Consider the following 19161-nt stretch of genomic DNA (forward strand, 5'->3'; position numbering starts at 1 on the left):
AGCCTTCGGGAGGGCCCCGCCGCCCGCCCTACGCTTCCACCGCTTTGCTCCGCTCAGTTTTCTTATTTTCCCTCCCGGCTCCAGCAGCCGGGCCCGGCCGGGGGAGCTCCCGCCGGGGAGGCCTCTCTCTGCCCGGCCTCCTGCCCCAGGGGCGCCGGGCGGGCCCGGGCCCCTCGCCCCGCCGGCGGGGTGGGTCCCTCGGGCGGCGCCGGGCCCGGGGGCGAGCGGGGCCCGGCCCGGGGCGGCGGGCGGAGGAAGGAGGGGGCCCGGCGGGCGGCGGGGGGAGGCCGGCTCTGCGGCGCGCCGAGGGGAGGGAGGGGCCGGGACGCCGGCGCGTCGGTGCCGACGGTCTCCAGGCGGGAGTGAGGAGGAGGAGGAGGAGGTGAGCTCCCTCTGGGTGGGGTAAGGAGCGGGGCCGCCCGAGCCAGGCAGGAGGGAGGGAGGGAAGGAAGGGGTCAGCGCCGAGCGGCGGGGCGGGCGCTCGGCCCGGGGCCGGGCGAGGCGGACGGGGCCGAAGGCCGACGGTGGCGGGCGCTCCGCGGGAGGAGAAGGGCGGGGGGGGACCGGCCCGGTGAGCCCGGCTCGGTTGGGCTCGGTTCGGCTAGGCCTGGCCCGGGGGAGGCGAGGGCAGCCGGGGCTGGGCGCTCCGCCTGCCGCGGCTCCCGGCACCTGCGGCGCTGCTGGGGGCAGCCGTTTCCCCGGCCCTTCCCCCCCTCCACCCCTAAGATGGCTCCGCGGCCCTGGCGGCGGCCTCCGGAGCGGGGGAGCCCCGCGGGAAGGGGCGGCTGTCCGGGGAGCGGCGGCGGCTGCCGGCACCGGGTGGGCGCCGCTTCCCCGGCGGCCCTAACATGGCGCCTGGGCCCCGGGGAGCCGCTGCCGGCGGCGGGAGTGCGGGCAGGCCCCCCGGCACTCCGGGGCCCCCGCCGCCCTCCTGCGCAGCCCCCGGGGGCCGCGGGGCGGCCGGGGAAGGGAGCGCGGCCTGGCTGGGCCCGGCTTCCCTGAGCCCGGCCCGGGGCAGGTGGCTGCGGGGGAGCCGCCGGCGGGACGGGCCCGGCCTGCGTCAGCTCCCGGCCCCGCCGCAGCCCCCCGAGGCCCTCAGCATGCGAAATGAGCGTGTGTGGTTATGTACTAAAGACACTTTTATTTTTTTAACTACAAGGTGCGCGGGTCAGGGACCGCTTTTTGTAACCAGTTACAAAGTGAGCTGCAAAACGTGAACCCAGTTTCATTCCAAGTGTCACTATAGAGCCATTAAAACGTTAATATGCATAAATAGTTCTGCTGGTAAAACTCTCAGAAAAAATTGTAACCTTCCTGGTGGCATAGTGTTGTGTTTACAGAACAAGGAAAACAAAAACGTAAAAAAACCCCTTCAATTTTTCAAAACGTTTAGGTTTTAGGATTTTGTTTTTATTATTTTAAGCCAAAAGCGCCGTGTGACAGAACGCTTCGTAGCAGAGAAGCCGCTTAAATACACTTTGCAAACGATTCCCAACTTTAGGAAAGTGTGTCTCGGCTGAATGAGACTTGGCAGGTCTGCACAAATCTTTTAACACATGACTGTGTGATGATTGGAGTAGCAGACTGGAGGAAAGAAACCATTTGAGGTGCAAATGCATGCACTTTTTTAAAGAAGCGGGGGAAAGAGTTTGAAGCTTACTTTATGGTAGGATTTTCTGATTGGTGAGAAGTGGGTGTGCGTTACCGTGATTCGGAGTTTAGCCCAATAGTCAGGTAAAGATGAGTAGCAGATTTTAGTGTGGCTTATAACAATGGTTTGGCATAATTAAATGGAGCTATTTTATTGGACTCTATTAACCTGGTTAACCTTAAATCTTAACCATGACAGGGTTTTCATGTAAAGAGCTTCCATGCAAAGTACAATACTGAATTTTAATTGGAGCTTTCAAGACCTAATGTAGAGTGTATTCTTCTTGCTTCCTTTCTTTTTTTTTCTTGGAAGTCCAGATGTAGTAAAATACACCGTAAAGAATACTTTCTGACATAAGTTTAAATGCTATGAATCCAGATTGCATAAATCAATTAAAGGCAGGATTTTTGGATACAGTGCTGGCTTTTTCTTTGGTTTTATATGCCGACCACATATAAAAAGGCGAGGATCATTCTCAGTAGTGCAATACCTCAGTCTTGACAAACTTTCTGAACAGTTTCCTAGTCTAATAATTAGCTGGCCAGTCAACAGCAGTGGTAAAATCCACTGGAAGCAAACCCACTGTCCAGCTCAAGGTGTAGGTGCTTTACAAATGTGGTACAAAATTTCTCCCTCCAGTGATAAATGCACAATTTGAGTTCTCCTGCGGTAGTACGCTTACAACTACTGTCGATTATTGCGCTGGGAGTAGCACAGTAAAGCCCCGCGAAGGCAAGAACCGCGCATAGTGGGTCGGTCTTGTCCCTCAGAATTTGGCCTGAATGAGGGAAGGCGTTTGGCACATGAGTCACTAATACGATACCATCAAACATCATCTGAATTTCAGTCTTTTGGGATTTGCCACGAGCTAAACACTTGTTAATTAACCCTTGTGGATGCCTCTGTTGCGTCAGGATCAGCACCAAGTGCGGCTGGTACTGTTGGGGAAGTCGTCCTCGTAGCTTACAAAGTGCCTGCGTTACAGCTGAAACGTGTCACTTTTGCTGCTAAGTCACTTAGGCTCTAACGTAAAAGTTATACGACTTCCTTAATGTTGTTTTAAAACTAAAATATAGACATATTTTAAAGACCTGTTTGGCTGGAGGCCCACTTTAGAGTGGCCGGTAAAAGTAATAAACGATCCTCAAACATTTCTGCTCAATAAAATTTGAGAATATGAAAACAAAAAGTTCCTGGTTTAGGTTTTCATACATGTTTTCTACACCCTACGACTGCAGTGTTTGACGTTGCCCGTAGTTCAAAGAAGAGCCACGTGCCTTGAGCGCTTCAGGCCTCTGGCCCAATATATACCATGGACTTCGGTTACTTTCTGTTGTGATCAGAGTGGTGAAGGTTTATGGTCCCAGAGCAATATTTCGTGCTGGTGGAGATTTCTAGGTAGACATTTTTACCAGAAAAGAAAAATATTTATACACTGCATTGTTTTGGCATCATAAGATCAGAATATGTTTATGCAATACAGTCCTATATAGTTCAGATGGGGAGAGCTGTTGAGAGAAGACATTTCTCCTGCAGCTGTTGATGAGCAGATGTTTAATGTGGAATATTCCCTTGTCTTAGCTCTTTCAGTTGCAGAGAGGAAGTCTTGTCCAAAGTCTTGAGATCTTACCTGGTTAAATAATTCAGTTAAAGAGCTGCTGTTTCTGTATAAATTGGATCCTGAACTGTGTGTTCAGAAGAAACATATATAACATATATGAAAGCTTATTCCTGTGTGAACAGAATTGTATTCTGTTGTAAGGAAATATACTGAGAATATATTTTAAGGTTAGCTTTTTCGATGCTGTTGGTATAAATAATGGGACCTTAAAGTGGACTGTTCTATTTGAGTGCTGCTGTGCACTGCTGCTTGAGACATGAGCCATTGTGTCGTGGGAGTGGTAACAAAACCAAGGCAAATGATTTGCTAACTTGAGCAGAGTATCTCATTGTCTGGGACTAGTGGCATAACTTATTAATATTGCTAATTTAAAAAAAAAGATACGAAAGCGCAGAACAAACTCTAAATAGATAGGCGAGGCTGTTAGGTACGCACACAGCAGGTGTTTTAGAAACACATTGGCTACCGTGTTTGGTTTTTTTTTTTTTCCATTTCTTTGTGAGAAATGTTCTCTACCAAGTTTGTAAAGCAGGAAAATAATCTTAATCTTTGGTGGCAGGGTTGTTAACGAGGGGCTCTGGAGAGCCTGCCTTCCTCTGCCCCCAGCCATCAGTAAGCGGTGCAGTTAGCAGCGGTGAAGCAGTGCCTTAGTGCTGTAAGGACACATACCCCAGTGTGAATTTCACTTCTGAATAGATATATATCAAAGTATGTCTTAAATGTACACCTTAGCTAGCCATATTGCTGCACGTCAGATGTGAAAGTAAAAATAAATGTGTGAAGCACCAGACAGAGTATGAAATCTAAATCTGAAAGCCATGTCTCCAAACAGTCTATTATCCTAAATCCTGGATCTCGTCTATATGGGAGCATATATATATGTTTTATTTTTGATCCACAGTATTTCCTGTAGGCAAGAAATCAAAGATCTTTTCAAGTTATAAATGACAATAAGTTGGAAAGCCAATACTTTGGATTGTGGGTATTTTGGGTATGAGCAGCTCTTTGATGTCCAGAGGAGAACTGGAGGAATGTCTAAAATTAACAATGCAATATGTAAAATTAACGATGAAATGCAAAACTTGGAGGAAAGCAGGCAATGCCGGGCACTAAGTGCGGTTTCGTTTTTTCCCCTGAATAATTATTTGTTAGGGATAAGACACAGAAAGAACACAAACAGTTGAGACACATAAATCCCAGAGTAAGTTAGTGCTGTATAAACAACTTTGATTTAGATATTTGCGTGTGTGTAGGTTTAGGTATAATCAAACATATGTGTGAAATTTAATACGTATGTGATTAGTGGAAGTTTTCACTTTGGCACTTCTGATGCAACTGGATTTAATGTCTTCATACCTTATTTTTTCTGAATCATAGCTTCGCTGAATTGTTATAAAAGAATTGTTGAAAAATGTTTATGTTGACATAAAAAAAGGAGGAATTTAATCAGTTTTGCATCTGAAAACCTCTTTATGTATTGTGTCTATACAACAGCGTGGCCAGCGTGGCTTCACGTGCTGCTTTCCAGCTTTGTTCCAAGGTTATTTCTGGGCAGTCAGATGCCATGTTTGTGCAACAGGATGTCTGTGTTAATGACGCTCGATGGTGCAAGTGTGATACTGCCATAAATACTACAGGAATGTTTTCCTCTTAGAGGTACAACAGTGGTCCTTAAAAAGGTACTTTGACCATGCCTCTGGCAACAGAAAACTTACGGTGATTGTGGTCTTGATGAATGAAATACCATCCAGAGGGCAAGATTTCCTTCATAGGCATTATTAGAAGCTGTCATTTGGGGGTGGGGGGTGGGGTGGAATCCCACACCCCTTAAGCTCACGCCTAAGTAGTTGGATTCATATTTAATATGAGGCAGTCTTTTATTCTTTCTCTGGGATGGAAGATTTACTGAATTGATGTTGCATGATGAGCATTACTCACCCTGGCAGAATTCAGTGGTCCAGTGTCTTGGAATGAAGGATGAGGACCTCGCTGTTGCCATTCGGTATTTTTCTCAATCTGAAAAGACAAAGAGAAGCTCCTTCTTCAGAGAACTGAGATTTTTGGTTCATTCTCTAAAGGCCTGATAAAACCCATGTGATAGAAACCTGTTATAAAGCCATTATATGGAAGAACTTCCAGAATATTGCAAACCTCTGTGCATATGTGCAAGAGTAAATGTATGTGAATGCTGGCGAGGCAGGATGGGGTGATTAGATAAACCAGTGATGGTGTGTGACTGTAGCGGCAGAATATTTGGGGGAAAGAGCAGTGAAGGTAGCTCCATTTCTAGGACTAGCTCTTAGAAAAATATCCTCTTCCTGTTCTTTCCAGCCAGATTGGTTTGGAGGAAAAAAAAAAAGCCTCGAAGTTGCCCATTAATGGCATTATTTTGGATTATTTGACAATGTAGATCTTGATTCTGTTTTCATAGTGGTTTATTTGTCGAGTGACATATTTGTAAATAAAATAGGTATAAAGTCCACGTTGCATTATGAAAATAAGGTATTGTAAAAATAAATATCTTGCCTGGTGCATATAATTAAACAAGTGCTTTCTCAGAAGCACCATGATTTCCATCATTTAAAAATTAAAATCTTTTAGTTGAAGTACAGCTCCTCATCTGATGCTCAGTGTCATATTTCCTATGTATCTTTCTGCTTTGATCTTTACATACAAATATTCCAGAAAACAAAAATTCAGCAAGTAGTTCGACATACTGCATCTTTTATACTGATTGTTTTCAAGGTTTACACAGGGCATATGCCGTAGAATGACTTTGCAGAATAAATAATCCGTCAGTATTCTGTGAAATTCTGTGTTTGGTGATTTCCCACTTGAAAGTGTTGCCACTCACCTTGTCTGTCTGCTGGATTGCAGTTCAATATAGTAAACTTTGTGCGTGGTTTGAGATAAATTCAAGTTCTCCAAATAAACAATAACATCTTCTTGTTGGCTTTAGAGGATAATTTCTTGTCCTGATCTTGCTTTAAGAAAACTTTAACAGTAAATATATGCTTTTGTTATCATTAAGCCAGTTTTCTTTTTGGTTGTGATTTAAATGTAAAGGCAGGATTTATGGAAATGACTGTAGGGTGGTGCTGGCCTAATTAGTTATTATTTCTGGCAAGGCATAAAAAATTGGTTGTTCTTGTGTCTAAAACTAATAGCATGCTTTGTATTTAACCTGTAGGTCTTTTGTAAAACAAATGGTTGTGCTAGCAAGTGCAAAATATCCGCATTTAAAGTTCTCATTATTTGACATGCTGTTCTGGGCAATCATTTAGGGTTTTTTCTGATAGTTAAATTTACTAAGGTAGGCTATCTCTTCCTGGAAAAAAGTATATTTATGTATATCCTTTAAAAAGCAGTATGTATTTTAAAGGAATAGTAGTAGCTGAGCTGGAACTTGCAGTAGCAATTTTGGAATTGAATATGGCTTTTCTACCAGCGTCTATTCAGGGATTAAATACAAAACACTGCAGTGCTTTACAAAAGTCCTAATAGCTATTACAAGTTTTTGCAAAGAGTTTTAGGATTATCCGTGTGATGTGTTCACCGTTGGGCTGAGTGATGTCTCTTACGGGGCTTTTTTTTGTTGGCCTTGTTGAGATGAATTGCTGGTAATTGGTATTTCACCCAGAAGCGACCCAGGTGACTTATGGAATTCCACCACCTTCAGCAGCCCCATGAATGTGGAATGTCTTTCCTAATCAGGCTTGAGAGAAGGGGGCATTCAGCACAGTAAAGATTGAAAACCTGCCTTCTAAAAAAAACCAAAAACCGTCAGGGGCATGTGACACGAATGCTCGGCCATGCCTTTGCCCTGTCGTTGTCAGACCACAGCTCTCAGGCGACGACCGCGGACATGGCTAAAGCAGAAAGCTGCTTTGCATGTTCCTCTTTATGAATCTGTTTCATGATTAAACTTTTAAAAGTCACAACCCCCAACATGCAACAGCAGTTTCATGGTAGCTGTGACATTATTTTACTGTTCATGCTGTGAATTTCATTCTATAGTAAAATGAATATTATATTGGCCTTTTAAGTTGGTTGTCAGTGGAGAATAGGGAAGCTACAGTTACAGCATCTGTATGCAATCTTGGCGACAAGTAGGACCCTCTGGAAAGCTGTTACTGTTGGGGCAGAACTAATCATTCCATGTGAAATTATATAAGGAGAATTAGCTCTGACTCTACCTCATTTCCTTTCATACCACTGTGAAAATAAGCTCAGAAACGTCAAACCTTCCCTCCTTATTTCTCTAAGTACTTTATTAAATACTTCTTTTTGTTAAGGCTTATTTATTGTAGGTGCTAGAAACAAAAATAACCACCTGTATTTCTAGGTTCTAATGGGATGTGCATCCTTGCCCAATTTCCCCAATTCGATTCCCTTCTCAGGACTGGCATCCCGGGATCGGTTGCTGTTGCTTTCTCTGTACTTTGACTTTATTTCCCCAGTGGATCATTCAGAGTACTTCATATTTAAGGTAGCATGCTTGATGTGATAGCAAATTGTCAATCACAGACTGCCTTGGCTTTTTAGAAGAAAGAGATATCAAAAGCCTACTTGGAGCTCTAAGGAGCAGTCAAGTCACCTGCTGATTTGCCTGGCAGGAGCCTAAATTCGTACAGCCTTTAGGTTTAGAAAAGAAAACACAGATCTTGGGAGGTCATCCACTCTACACTGAGGCCCTGCACTGTATGTGTGAGCATACAGTGTTTGTCGTAAAGCCAGATACATATGTGTAGACGTTTTCTGACATGTTCATCTTACTAGGTCTTAAAAACAATCAGTGACGATTTGTGCAACCCCTCCATAACCTAATCTGTTGTTTAACTCTTCCTAGAGATAGTGTATTTCCTCTAATACTATTCAGACTTTTTTACCTAACCCGTTAAGCAGCTTCTCTTTTTTGTTTGGGTTTTTTTTTCCCCCTGCAGTGAATATTGCAGCAGTGGGACATGAGCATAACTTTTGTCACCACTGTTAACCTATTTTGAAGCCTGCACCTCCCTTCTTTACTCATCTTTTTTTTTTTTTTCTGTACTCAGCAAGCCTGTTTACCTTGCCTTGATTGCTTAGGTTTTCTTCTGAGCTGTTCTAGGTTTCCTACATCTGTGTGTCCAGACCAGAGCATAATGTACAACCTTAGTCAGTCAGTACCAGTGATGGACAGAATAAATCTTGCCGTCTTTTGCATATGATGCTCCTGTTAATACAAATTTGTATTAATTTTCACTTTTTGCATTCAATTCAGTATTAAAACCACAGTTTCAGTTCTGCTATTAATCACTTAGTCCTATTTTTTAGTATTCTAACTCTGCTTCCCAGAACGCTTGCAGTCCTTCCCAGGTAACTACCAACTTTTGCAAGTATGTCGTTCATCATCCAAGCAATAGATGAAAACATTAAATAATCCTGCACTGAAAATTCTGCCTAGATTACAGTGTGAGGGCTAAAAGGAAGACCCTTATTATAGTCTGAGTCCTGCAAACCTGTACCTTAATGCAGACTCGACCTTTGGAGATGGAGTCGCAGGATGGCTGGGTTGTGCTCTGACCCCTCCATCATCTGTGGGGTGTTTGCTGGTCTTGCTTGGGTGCATCCATGCCCATCTTGTACTGGGGGGCCTGGAACTGGGTGAATTAAGTCAGATATCTTGTAGCTATAGGTGTTTAGTGAGATAAAAGAAAAAAAGTTGGAGAACGTTTACATGGATCTGCGCACCCGGGTTGGTGGTGGTTCAGTTCCTCAGAGTGGTGTGTAAAAATCACCTGTAATTAATTGGATAAATATACATGTGCATGCTTCTGTGTCCGAGTAACTTGGGGTGCATTCATGCACAAATGGTCATTCTTCATGGCTGCTAGATCAACACCTTAAAAAAATATTTGATCAAACAGATCTCGTTATTTGAAGTAAGTGCTATTTTGTGAGTCATGTAGACAAGAGAGAAGGGGAAGAAAGGGTATCTCTACTTCAAAACCTTTTCTTTCATGCTATTTGCTTGGGACATAATCTGCAGGCATTTTTCTTTTATGTTAGTGTTTTAGTATACCTGATGTGATCAGAAACACTTTATCTTATCCTCTGCATTGATGTTTCCAAAACCAAAGCAACCAAGAGATGCTGCTAGAAGAGTCGGAAAGTAGCAAGGACCGTGGCTTACAGTTAAGGCAGATGTGATTGCAACATCTGTGCCTAGGAAAGCTGCAGTCTGATCTGCCTTCTGTCTTCAGGATTTCTGGGATTCCAGAAGCAGAAGTGGTGCAGATAAGACATGTCCTCTGAGGTTTTGAAATGTTTCTGCTTATATTGTAAAGCTCTTCCTTATTAGGCCCACAGGAAGCACATCTCCTGTAGTGCAGCCAAATTGGTATCATTATTAAATACTTCTTCTCACACTCTCTGGTAGTAACTCTTCTCTGTGGTGGCGTTACTTGGGAAGAAGAGCCTCTCTGATTGCCTCTGTGTATTGACTAGCTGAGTATGTGGCCTCACCACGTAACTGTGCATGGTACTTTCTAACTTAGAAGCTGTGATGGGATCCAAAGAACAGTTTATAGAGGGTTTTTTCACCTTTTTCCTTGAATTGAACTCTGCTGTACTAAAACTTGGGACTTCTAACTTGTAATCTTCATTAGAACACAGTCTAGAATAATAGGAAGAAAAACCCCAAGGCCTTGCCGTCGCACAAATTAAAATACATTTTCTTTAATTATTCTCCCCTTTTGCCAGCTGTGTTCTCACAAAATGGGTCTTTGCCCTTGGTTTATTCTCAGTGCAGCAACTGCGTTGGTTTCTGGGTGACATAAAATTCTGCATATTCCTCTCTGGGTTATTAAGAAAACTCTGCCCTTTTCTATCCTCTCTGAGCAGCTGTTGTATGTCTACTTTCTGATCTCAGGACTCTCCTGCCTATGTCGGGGCTCCCCGCTTGCCGTGCTTCGTCTCTGCTGTTGCGTCCTGCTCTCGAAGGCCGTGCCAGGTGAGATGTGCTTGCTTTTCTTTCCCCTTTCAGGAGAGCTCCTCTGGCTTGTCGTGCAGTTGTGGGAAGAGGCCAGGGGTGGCCTTCCTCTGCTCCAACTATAATCTATTTGAAAGGACTTTGCTTTATGCCATGGCATTAAGTGCGTGGCAGGCAGAGCCAGGTATGCTCTGTGGGTGTTCAACAGAAAACACATACTTCAGAAATGGAAAGATATACTGCTGCAAGTTCATGAATATGTTCTGCAGAAGAAGCAGCCTGTAAGTAATAGATTAAAAGAGGAACTGGATGAAACATGAAGACAACCTCCAAATGAGAAAAGCAGGTGGTTTGCATTATTTCCTTCGTGCTTAGTTTTTATGTTGGTGTCATCATCACAATACGTGACAAATGAATGTGCTTTTCTTTCAGTGATGTTTAAAATGTGATTACCTGAATATTTATGTTGTTAAGTATTCAGAAATATTTGAAGAGTTTTATTCATCACTGGATTGTACATAGAGTAATTTTGGAAGTTGAACAGGGTACGTCACTGCGGACTACCCTAAAATAAGTTCTTAATCGTTTGCATGTCTTAATATTGCATTTAAAAATGTAAACTTTGAAAATGTAGTTGTTACATTTTGTTCAAGATGTGAACTCTGTTTTCAAGCGTTAATTACGCACGTTTGAAATTCTCAGTTTCATTTGAAGGTAGGGCTTTTTATTTGTATGTAGCTGGTGAAACAAATTACCAGTACAAGAAAACATTCTACTAATAAACGAAGGATGCCTGGAGTTGGCTCCACTAACTGAGACAATTTAATTCATCCATCATCAGGGATGATGTTTCTTAGCAACACAAAGTATTTTCACCCGGGGTGCTTTCACGAACTTTCACATTTTTCTTCAAATACAGCCTTGGTAGTATTTTATATGACCTGAAGTTCGTCCATCTGTCCTGAAGCTCCCAATACTTTGCCGTTCCCGTCAATGATCAACTGATCTGATATACGTTTTTTCATCTTAATAATACACAAGTTGACGAGAGAATCATTTCGCATGTCAGATTTTCCAAAGGGTTCTGGGAAATTATGTGTTGCTCTGTATAGCGAAGCTAAAAGTTATTGAAAATGTGTTACACTTTCATAATAGAACAGATATGAAAAATATTGGCTTGGGAGCTAACTAAATGCTTTCTGATAGCCATAGCCTCAAGGGGGATACTTGGATCATTTGTAATAAAGGGATCTCTTTGATATCTTTTGGTGAATTGACTAGTCTTCTGTTTAGATCATAATTTATGAAAGAAGTGGCTTCATACACAATGTTACATTATCAAATTGTTTGGGTGTAAGAATTGCCTTAATGTATGGCCAGGATTTTCAGTGCTCATTCTTTCAATGTTGTCTATGAAATCAGAAGAAGCTGTTGATACACTAAGACTCTACCTTTGTTTTTTGCATTCCATTTTTTAAACACGTGTGAAGCTGATTTGATTGGCGTAGTTAGAGCCCAGAGTTGCTGGGGAGATTGGCGTGCTTAAGAAACCCTTCAGGTATATAACAAGTGTTGCTCAGCACTAAGAGCAAACATCTTCCAAATGCAATGTATTATTTTTGCTTTGAGGAAATAATATATTTTTTGAAGTTTTGGTAAACTGCTCTGAAAACTTCTGTAATTCTGTTATGCGAATAGTGACACAGCCTCCGCTTATATCTTGCTTTGAGAGGAAAAGTTGCAGTGCTTAAAGGATGAAAGCTTCTTTATCAGCAGTGCATAGTGATAAGTGTTTGAAAAATGTTGCGATGAGGTAACTATTATTTGGCTTATTTCAAGAGGAAGGTGTACAAAAACCATTTTAAATAGTGCAAAAACAAATCACAGAAATATTGGTTTGATTCTTCCTCATAGTTAAAAAGAAAAATCCTATGTTGCAACGCATGTCATCTTAGCTTTATTTTACTCATTTTTCATATATGCCTGCAAATTCTCTGTACATACGGACATATGCAAAACGTGCATTGGAAGAATTAGTGGAATGCTGTTAAAGGTCTTATTGATGGTGTTTTAGACTGTATGTGGTGTTAATTCACGAGGAGGTATTTAGGGAGTCCTGAGAGCTGCCGGCAAAGTTCATGCTCACTTTGTCATTTAACTGGATGCTTTTCTGTAAGGATGGCATCTCACAAGTGGGCTCACAAGGTATTCCTGTGTGACTGCAAGCTAAATGGCTCTGGGTGTCTAGCTGGCATTTCTAGTTCTGGGACACTTAATTGCACAGCCAAGCATGGGCATCTTGTTTACCATCATCTTTGTCGCAGTGTAGGTGTTTCGTACCCTGGTATTAGTGTCCAGCATCTTGCAGGCTCTCCAGGTGTTTCCTAGAGTCCTTTGAGGAGTCCCCTAAGTTGGAAGCTGCTTCTGTTATACCACAGCAAACAGTATCTGAAGAAAGGAGAGAAAGAAAATCTTAACAAAGGGCTTTGGTAGCAACAGAGGCTTTAGCCTTTGAAGTATAAAGTGTCAGGTCTTTGAAAACAGCAGCAGTCACTTATGTCTGATGTTGCCTTACCTGTACGTTTGAGCCACGGCAACTTGCAGAAAGGTCAGGGCTCTGTCTGCTCCTGCTTCTGCAAGACTTTGTTGCAAGTAGTGACAGGCTATCTACATTTTCACCTCTGCCATGGCTTCCTGGATCATTTGGGAAGCTCCAGAATTGATTGTAGGCTGTCCTTGCCCCTTCACATGCCGTATAGAAAATTCATTGCTCATAGGAGTAGGCAGAGTTTGCAGTCGTGATGGCTCCTCTAGGTAGTTGCACGGTCAGATGTCAGGGACATTTGCTGAAGGCTGGTGTTCACAGTGCAATAAAATAATGTACCTATGGTCACGTTGTAGACCTGCATTTGCATCTCGGCACACGGTATTTTGTTCTGTAGTGCTATGTGTGTAAAGACTGACTTTAAAGCTGGTACTATATTTTTTAGAAAGTCAAATTGAAAAGATTTTTAAATATTGAAATCTCTTCATAATTGAAACTTTTTTTTGCCCAACTGTAAAAGCAGTGTCTAAATTTACAGAACTTACAAAGACTGCCACAGGCAAGTATGCACAACCTGTTTAATAAAAAACCAAACCTCCCGAATACTCTCCAGACATGAGTCTAAAAGCCCTGTTTCTAACTTGTTTGAGGTACTGGATGTTAAAGCCATTTCGCACATGTTGGCAATATCCAGTCTTGGGTATAACAACAGTTTAGTTTTGGGGGGAGGCTTCATTTGGGGTAGAGAAATGAAGAATTCCATCGGATTCACAAGTAAAATACAGCTCTCTGCTGTGAAGTACTGGAAGCAGTGCTGGTGGAGATGCATCAATCTAAGATGGAGAAGAGAAGGGGGGGCTTCTAATAATTTCCCCTTACTTGGGAACTTCTTTTTTTATATAGGAGAATGGTTACTTTGGATAGGTGAATAATAAGAAAGCATCACCTGAGTGCTGTGCTAAAGACAAAACTCATTACTCAGTGTTGCTTTTAAACCACAGCCTCCCCAGCCCGACTGAAGCAGCTGCTGTGGTCCCTCTCTTACCCCAGCTCCCTTTTTTTCATCTGGGGCTTCTGCCCACATTCTACGCAGTTTCCTGTGGTTAGGTATAAAGATATGAAGAACTGATGAAAAATATCTTTATGAAGGTAGTAAAAGTTCTGCAGTAGGTCTGATAAATAGTTAGGGGTGACTTGTAAGGAGGAGCACACAGTAGTGTCAGAACTGTTAGAAATTTTCAAAAACTACTTTGCATCTTCATCCATCCGTGATTCAGATGAAGAACATTCACTTTATGGCCTGCAGCACAATACAAGTTGTACTTTGCTAGCTTTTGGTTAAAGCGATGAACATATTATTTGAATTTTAGGAAAGACAGTTTGAAAACTTACTATATTTAGGATTTAGTCTTGAAGTTATAAGAGTAACTAGAGTTTTTTGCTGTTGTTGAATCTTTTAATGTTCATGTGCAAAGAATGACATGATCGGAATTGTCACTGGGAACGTTTAGTTTTTCAAGTATTTTTATGCAGCTCTATTTGGAAGAACAAGGGATGGAATATAAAAGAACTAGTCTAAGAAATTACCATTTTGTTAAAAGGTCACAAATTATAATTGTTTGGATGCTATTCCTGCAGCGAGTCTGTAAAAATGGAGAAGGTGAGTGCAAACCAGTAAAGCTAAAGCATTTCTCAAGGTAGTAGTTTGGCTTTGGGGTGCTCGTCATTTAGCATGGCTGTGCCCTTTCAGAGACTCGGAAACTAAATGATTTTATTCTAATTAGGACTTGGACACATTGGTGAATGAGAAGTCAAATGTCTTCCAGTACACATAGCCTTTCTGTTACGTGTTGTGTTTGCATGTAACTCACCGTGTGAGAGTTTGCATGAAAGCAAATGGGTATGGTTCCATTCGGTCTGTCTCTGGGACAAAAAGTTATTTTGTGCTGTCAATATAAATCGTAAATTCTCTACATTACTGAGCTTCATTTCCAGCCAAGGAGTAGTACATGAAAGTGTTGGGGGATCTTTAATTGCTATATATTTTTAAGTCTCCCTTTTGAGTGTGTATATCTCTCTCTGGCCCTGACTCACAGGAAGATCTAGTGAAACGTGCTCTTCCAAGCGGGTTGTTCTGATGAGCGGGTTACAGGGAGTAATGGATATGGGAGAGGTTGAATCTCAAATGTTAGTGGCGTTGTTTTGACACACAGTAGCGTACCGCCTTATCGGGGGGAGGACCCTACTTCAGATTAGGTCCTTCCGCTGTACCTCCTCGGTATGGAATGAAAGCCTGTCCGACAGAAATGTTTTACAGTGTTCCAGGCCTTAGCTGGTAGTCCCTGAGATCAGAAAAGTAAAATCCTTAAATGCTAGTCATTCAAGAGATGTGGAGGCAAAACACCCTTCACAACTTGCTCTCACAAGATTGTAAGATAAAAGTTAGAGTAGTAGCAGTCATCCTCCATGGCAGCCTACCAGTAACGTGGTTTTGTTCCTGCCCTCCTGGCTGTAGCTGTGTCTCTTTCCCAAATGTTGCATTGCATATAAGGTCAGGGGGTCAAAATTTTTGTATTTTCAGTTTGGTAGTGTGAGCCTTCCATCCCAACCTCCCTCTCCCAAGCTTTTAATACCCTAGTAACCATGTTTCCACGTACACTTTTATGAAACTTGATGACAGTTTTCCATAACATCAGCTTTCATCAGTTAACTGTCATCAGCCAGGGAAGTCAAGCTCTGATTCAGCGATATTTTTGTACTAACAAAATACAAGGATGCTTATTTCCATGTTAAGGTGCTTTCCAAACTGGAATTTTCCTGTATTGGCTTGGGAAATTTTTTTTGTCTGTGCTCTGTAGTAGTGCTGTGATGCTCGTGTCCCCCAGCCCCCAGATCTCTTTCTCTAGAAACTCCTCATATTCTCCTTTATCTTAAGAGTCAGCAGGTATTATGTCCTGTTCAAAGGACGCAATTTTATTCTTAAAACAGTCTCAAAATGTAAAAACAAAACATTGAGCTGTTCGCCATGAGTTTTGCTTAAATGGGTTTTGATTCAGGAAAAAAATTTTATTATCTTCACATCATTCAGGAATTTAAGTAAAAATACTGTGCTTTGGTAACTTTTGGAATCTATGTAGACTTTTAAAGCCTATTTGTTTTTTAGTTCTTTTTCTATTTTTTTTTATTTTATTTGTAGGGGCTTCTGTAGGCTATGGGGTTTACAAGCCTGGGCCAGGCTGGCTTTTACAGCACCTGGTGGTGTAGCGTCAGGTGGCACAGTGTGACTTAACTGGTCTGATTCAAGATGATTGCAACCCACACCTCCTCTCCTTCCCACAAATAATGCCATTTTTTATCTGTCAGTATTGCTATTTTGCAATGAGGACTGATATAACTCATCAGTCCTTTTCTCTATGTAAGGTATGTTTGAAGTAAGGGTGGTGTGGTAGGCTGTTGCTTAGGTTGGTGTAGACCCAGCCCTAGACTAAACAATTTAGAGCACTGCGTGGAAACTGCGTAGGCTTAGATGCTGCAATATGAGTTTTTGGTCTAGTTCTGGAAGAGAAGTAACAGTCTTCAGAAGACTGTCTCCCTCAATGGGACAGCTAGCATAACTGTGGCTTGTGGTAAAAATAAATAACACTTACCAGTTAGGCAGCTGGCACTCTGCACCTACATTTTCCCATCCACACTGTGTGGTTTATTGTTGGGGTTTTTTTTTTGTTCAGAGCAGGCTACAGCAAAGCTTGTTTGATGAATCGCAGTTTGTCTCATGACTGTAATACTTGGAGAATAAGAACAACAACTGAGCATTGGGTAGCTTTCTGATTCAATAAGTAAGCCTTCCATTATAAATAAGCTTCAGAAACAAATTATTGGGGGTGTGCATGTATGTATATATATAATATATATATAAAGTATAGAGCATCGTAAATAGGTACAATGGAATCCCAGTTATACAAACAAAAAGCAAGAATCTAAGTAGTTCTGCATTCAGTGTTAATGATCTGTATTTCGTATGAAAGGTTGACCTTTGCAGGGCCTTTCTTCTGAAGTAAAGAATAAGCTGATCTGTTTCTCCCACAGCTGGAAGGGCAGGGGGAGATTTGGTTGATCTTATTTTTTTCAGCAAGACTATCACAGGGAATGATAGGGCCAGTTGCTGAGATCGCAAAGGACTGTGTTACCCCAGGCATCTTTAACTATGTGTGAAGACTGATTCTGTTTAATGCAACAAAAAAAAGAAATGCCTGAGTTTAGCCCAAACAGTGATTCAGGTCAGGAAAAATGGGGTCCTTCCCACTGCCTTAAAATGGATACGTGAGGCTTCCGTAGGATGGTTCGTATCAATCAAAGTGAATGGGAATTAGATTACACATTAGCATTACGATTATCACATGAACCCCTTAGCATGTGTAGCCTGGTAAGCGTTTGCCAGTATTGTGTTTAACTGTAAAGACAATACTACAACATTATATTCTGAATTCTATTTAATTAATTGTAGTGGTCTAAAGTTTTACAACTTGAAGAGTTTGAGACAGCCAGATGATCAAGAGCAAGCACATTCTGTGTGGGGAATCTGGGGGGTATTTTTACATCTGGGGGTCTAGTTACCCATACATAAAGCGTGTCTTTTATGGCAATAAGAGTCTATTTAAAATTCTATATTTAATCCAATATAAATCTATTTAAAATATGTTACGATATTTAAATGCTTTCTTGTGGACAAAAGCCTTCTGCCCACCCAAATGTGTAACTTCAGGTTAAGCCAATTTTCTGTTTCCAGCCTCTTAATTGTTCTGTAATCTATGGAGTACAAAGAATTAAATGTGTCCAGTCTTAAGTGTTTGGTTAATCTCATTATGCTCAGAGAGATGGTTTACAGTTTGGGTCTTGGATGTGGGGCTGGGACTTGGGCCTCTTTTAAGGGTTGAATGCTGTTAGAGGCTGTTGCCTTTGCTAACACGACTTTCCCAAAGAAAGCCTCAAGAACATTTTATAGCATCCAAATAAGAGACTGAGGCGTTGTCTTTAAGCATTTTAAATAATTTTAAGATCCGTTGAAGGGACATGTTTGAGCAGTTGGGCAGCGGTCACTCTTCAGAACTGAAAGATCTGGAGAAACCCGATGATTGGAGGTATGGCCAAGGGTTCAGTAGAGCTGCTGCGGCATTGGGAAGAGGTTGAAAACATTGTGTATTTTTGTGGACCTTTGCCTGTCACAGCTCCTGAGTGGGTGAACAGATCTGAGGGTACGTGTATGTGGAGAGGAGGTATGGACTTGATACAATACAAGTGTACGTGCGGTTGATATCTGGCGGGACGATGATTCCCTCTGGGGTTATGTCGTTAATGTGACCTGCCCTTGGGAGAAGGGGCTGCAGGTCTGTCCGAGTCGCGAGTGAAGTACCCCCCCCACCCCCCTGAAACACTGGTGTGGGGATGTACAGTCAAATAGATCTCGCTTCATTTTACCAGTCTTTTATGCATAAGGAGTTCTGGGAAGGCCTGGTAAATATGGAATTACTGCTTTTGTTCCACGTGTGTTTTCACAAAACTGGTGACTGGTCTCATTTATCAGATTCTAGTGCATCTTATACAGCCCCTCCTGCTGCGTGTCGTCCTCTGCTCTCCCTGCTCTTGCATTACTGGGGGCTCTGGATCTGAGCTTGGGTTAAAGTCAGTAAAAATCTCTGTTGGAGCTTCTGTTAGTGTTGAAAGTCTCTAATTGCTTCCCGTATTTTTTTGGCACACGAGCTTAGGAAAGCTGATCCTAAATGTGACCATGATTCTTGGGGGGGGGGGTGTGGGGTGGGGGGAAATCCCCAAATTTTCATTGCTAGTGGAAGCTGTAAATGAGAACCTCAGAGTGGAACGTGGAGAGGCATTCTCTGCAGGTTGTCCACAGCATACTTGGTCAAGAAAAACAGGTTAAGGAATGTGACATGCGGTTCTTGATGCAGAAAAAAAGCTTCTGTATGCCTAATATATTGGAAAACATTTGTTCAAGAGCACGTCTTCCTTGTGCAAAATTTGCCTCTGTAGTATTATTAAGGGCAGTATCATCACAGGTTCTCTTATACATGCTGAACATGACGCCTGAGGTCAGCTTTGGCTTGTAAATGCAACTTTAAGAATGTTTTGTCTGGTCCTGCTAAAAAGTATCCATATAATTTGTTTGTTTAGAAACTTATTTACTGCTGCTTTTCCTGGGCTTGTCTTTGGTTCCTGATTTGAAGAACAACAGTTGTAAATGAAACATTGTGTCCTGCTTAGCAAGTGAGGTTTGTGGAAATAATCCTGATGTGTATATACACTCATTGACCGATTCTCTTTTAAGTGAATTGGTATTAATTTGAAAGTAAATATTTTCT

The 19161-nt window shown here is 42.2% G+C and overlaps 1 protein-coding gene across 15 annotated transcripts in view; it reads left to right on the forward strand.

The window, feature by feature from the left end:
* Positions 1-295: 295 nt before the first annotated feature.
* Positions 296-19161, forward strand: part of GTDC1 (glycosyltransferase like domain containing 1) — a 186160-nt gene continuing 167294 nt past the window's right edge. For 13 of the 15 annotated variants that reach the window (XR_010372962.1, XR_010372963.1, XM_064450997.1 and 10 more), the window contains exons 1-2: positions 297-382; positions 10183-10263. The gene's annotated coding sequence lies outside the window, so the exon portion shown is untranslated. Of the gene's footprint in view, positions 383-10182; positions 10264-19161 lie in introns of all 15 variants that reach the window. The other 2 variants (XM_064451002.1, XM_064451007.1) reach the window with 1 other exon arrangement.

This window comes from Phalacrocorax carbo, chromosome 5 (genome assembly GCF_963921805.1).
Source record: "Phalacrocorax carbo chromosome 5, bPhaCar2.1, whole genome shotgun sequence".
NCBI lineage: Eukaryota > Metazoa > Chordata > Aves > Suliformes > Phalacrocoracidae > Phalacrocorax > Phalacrocorax carbo.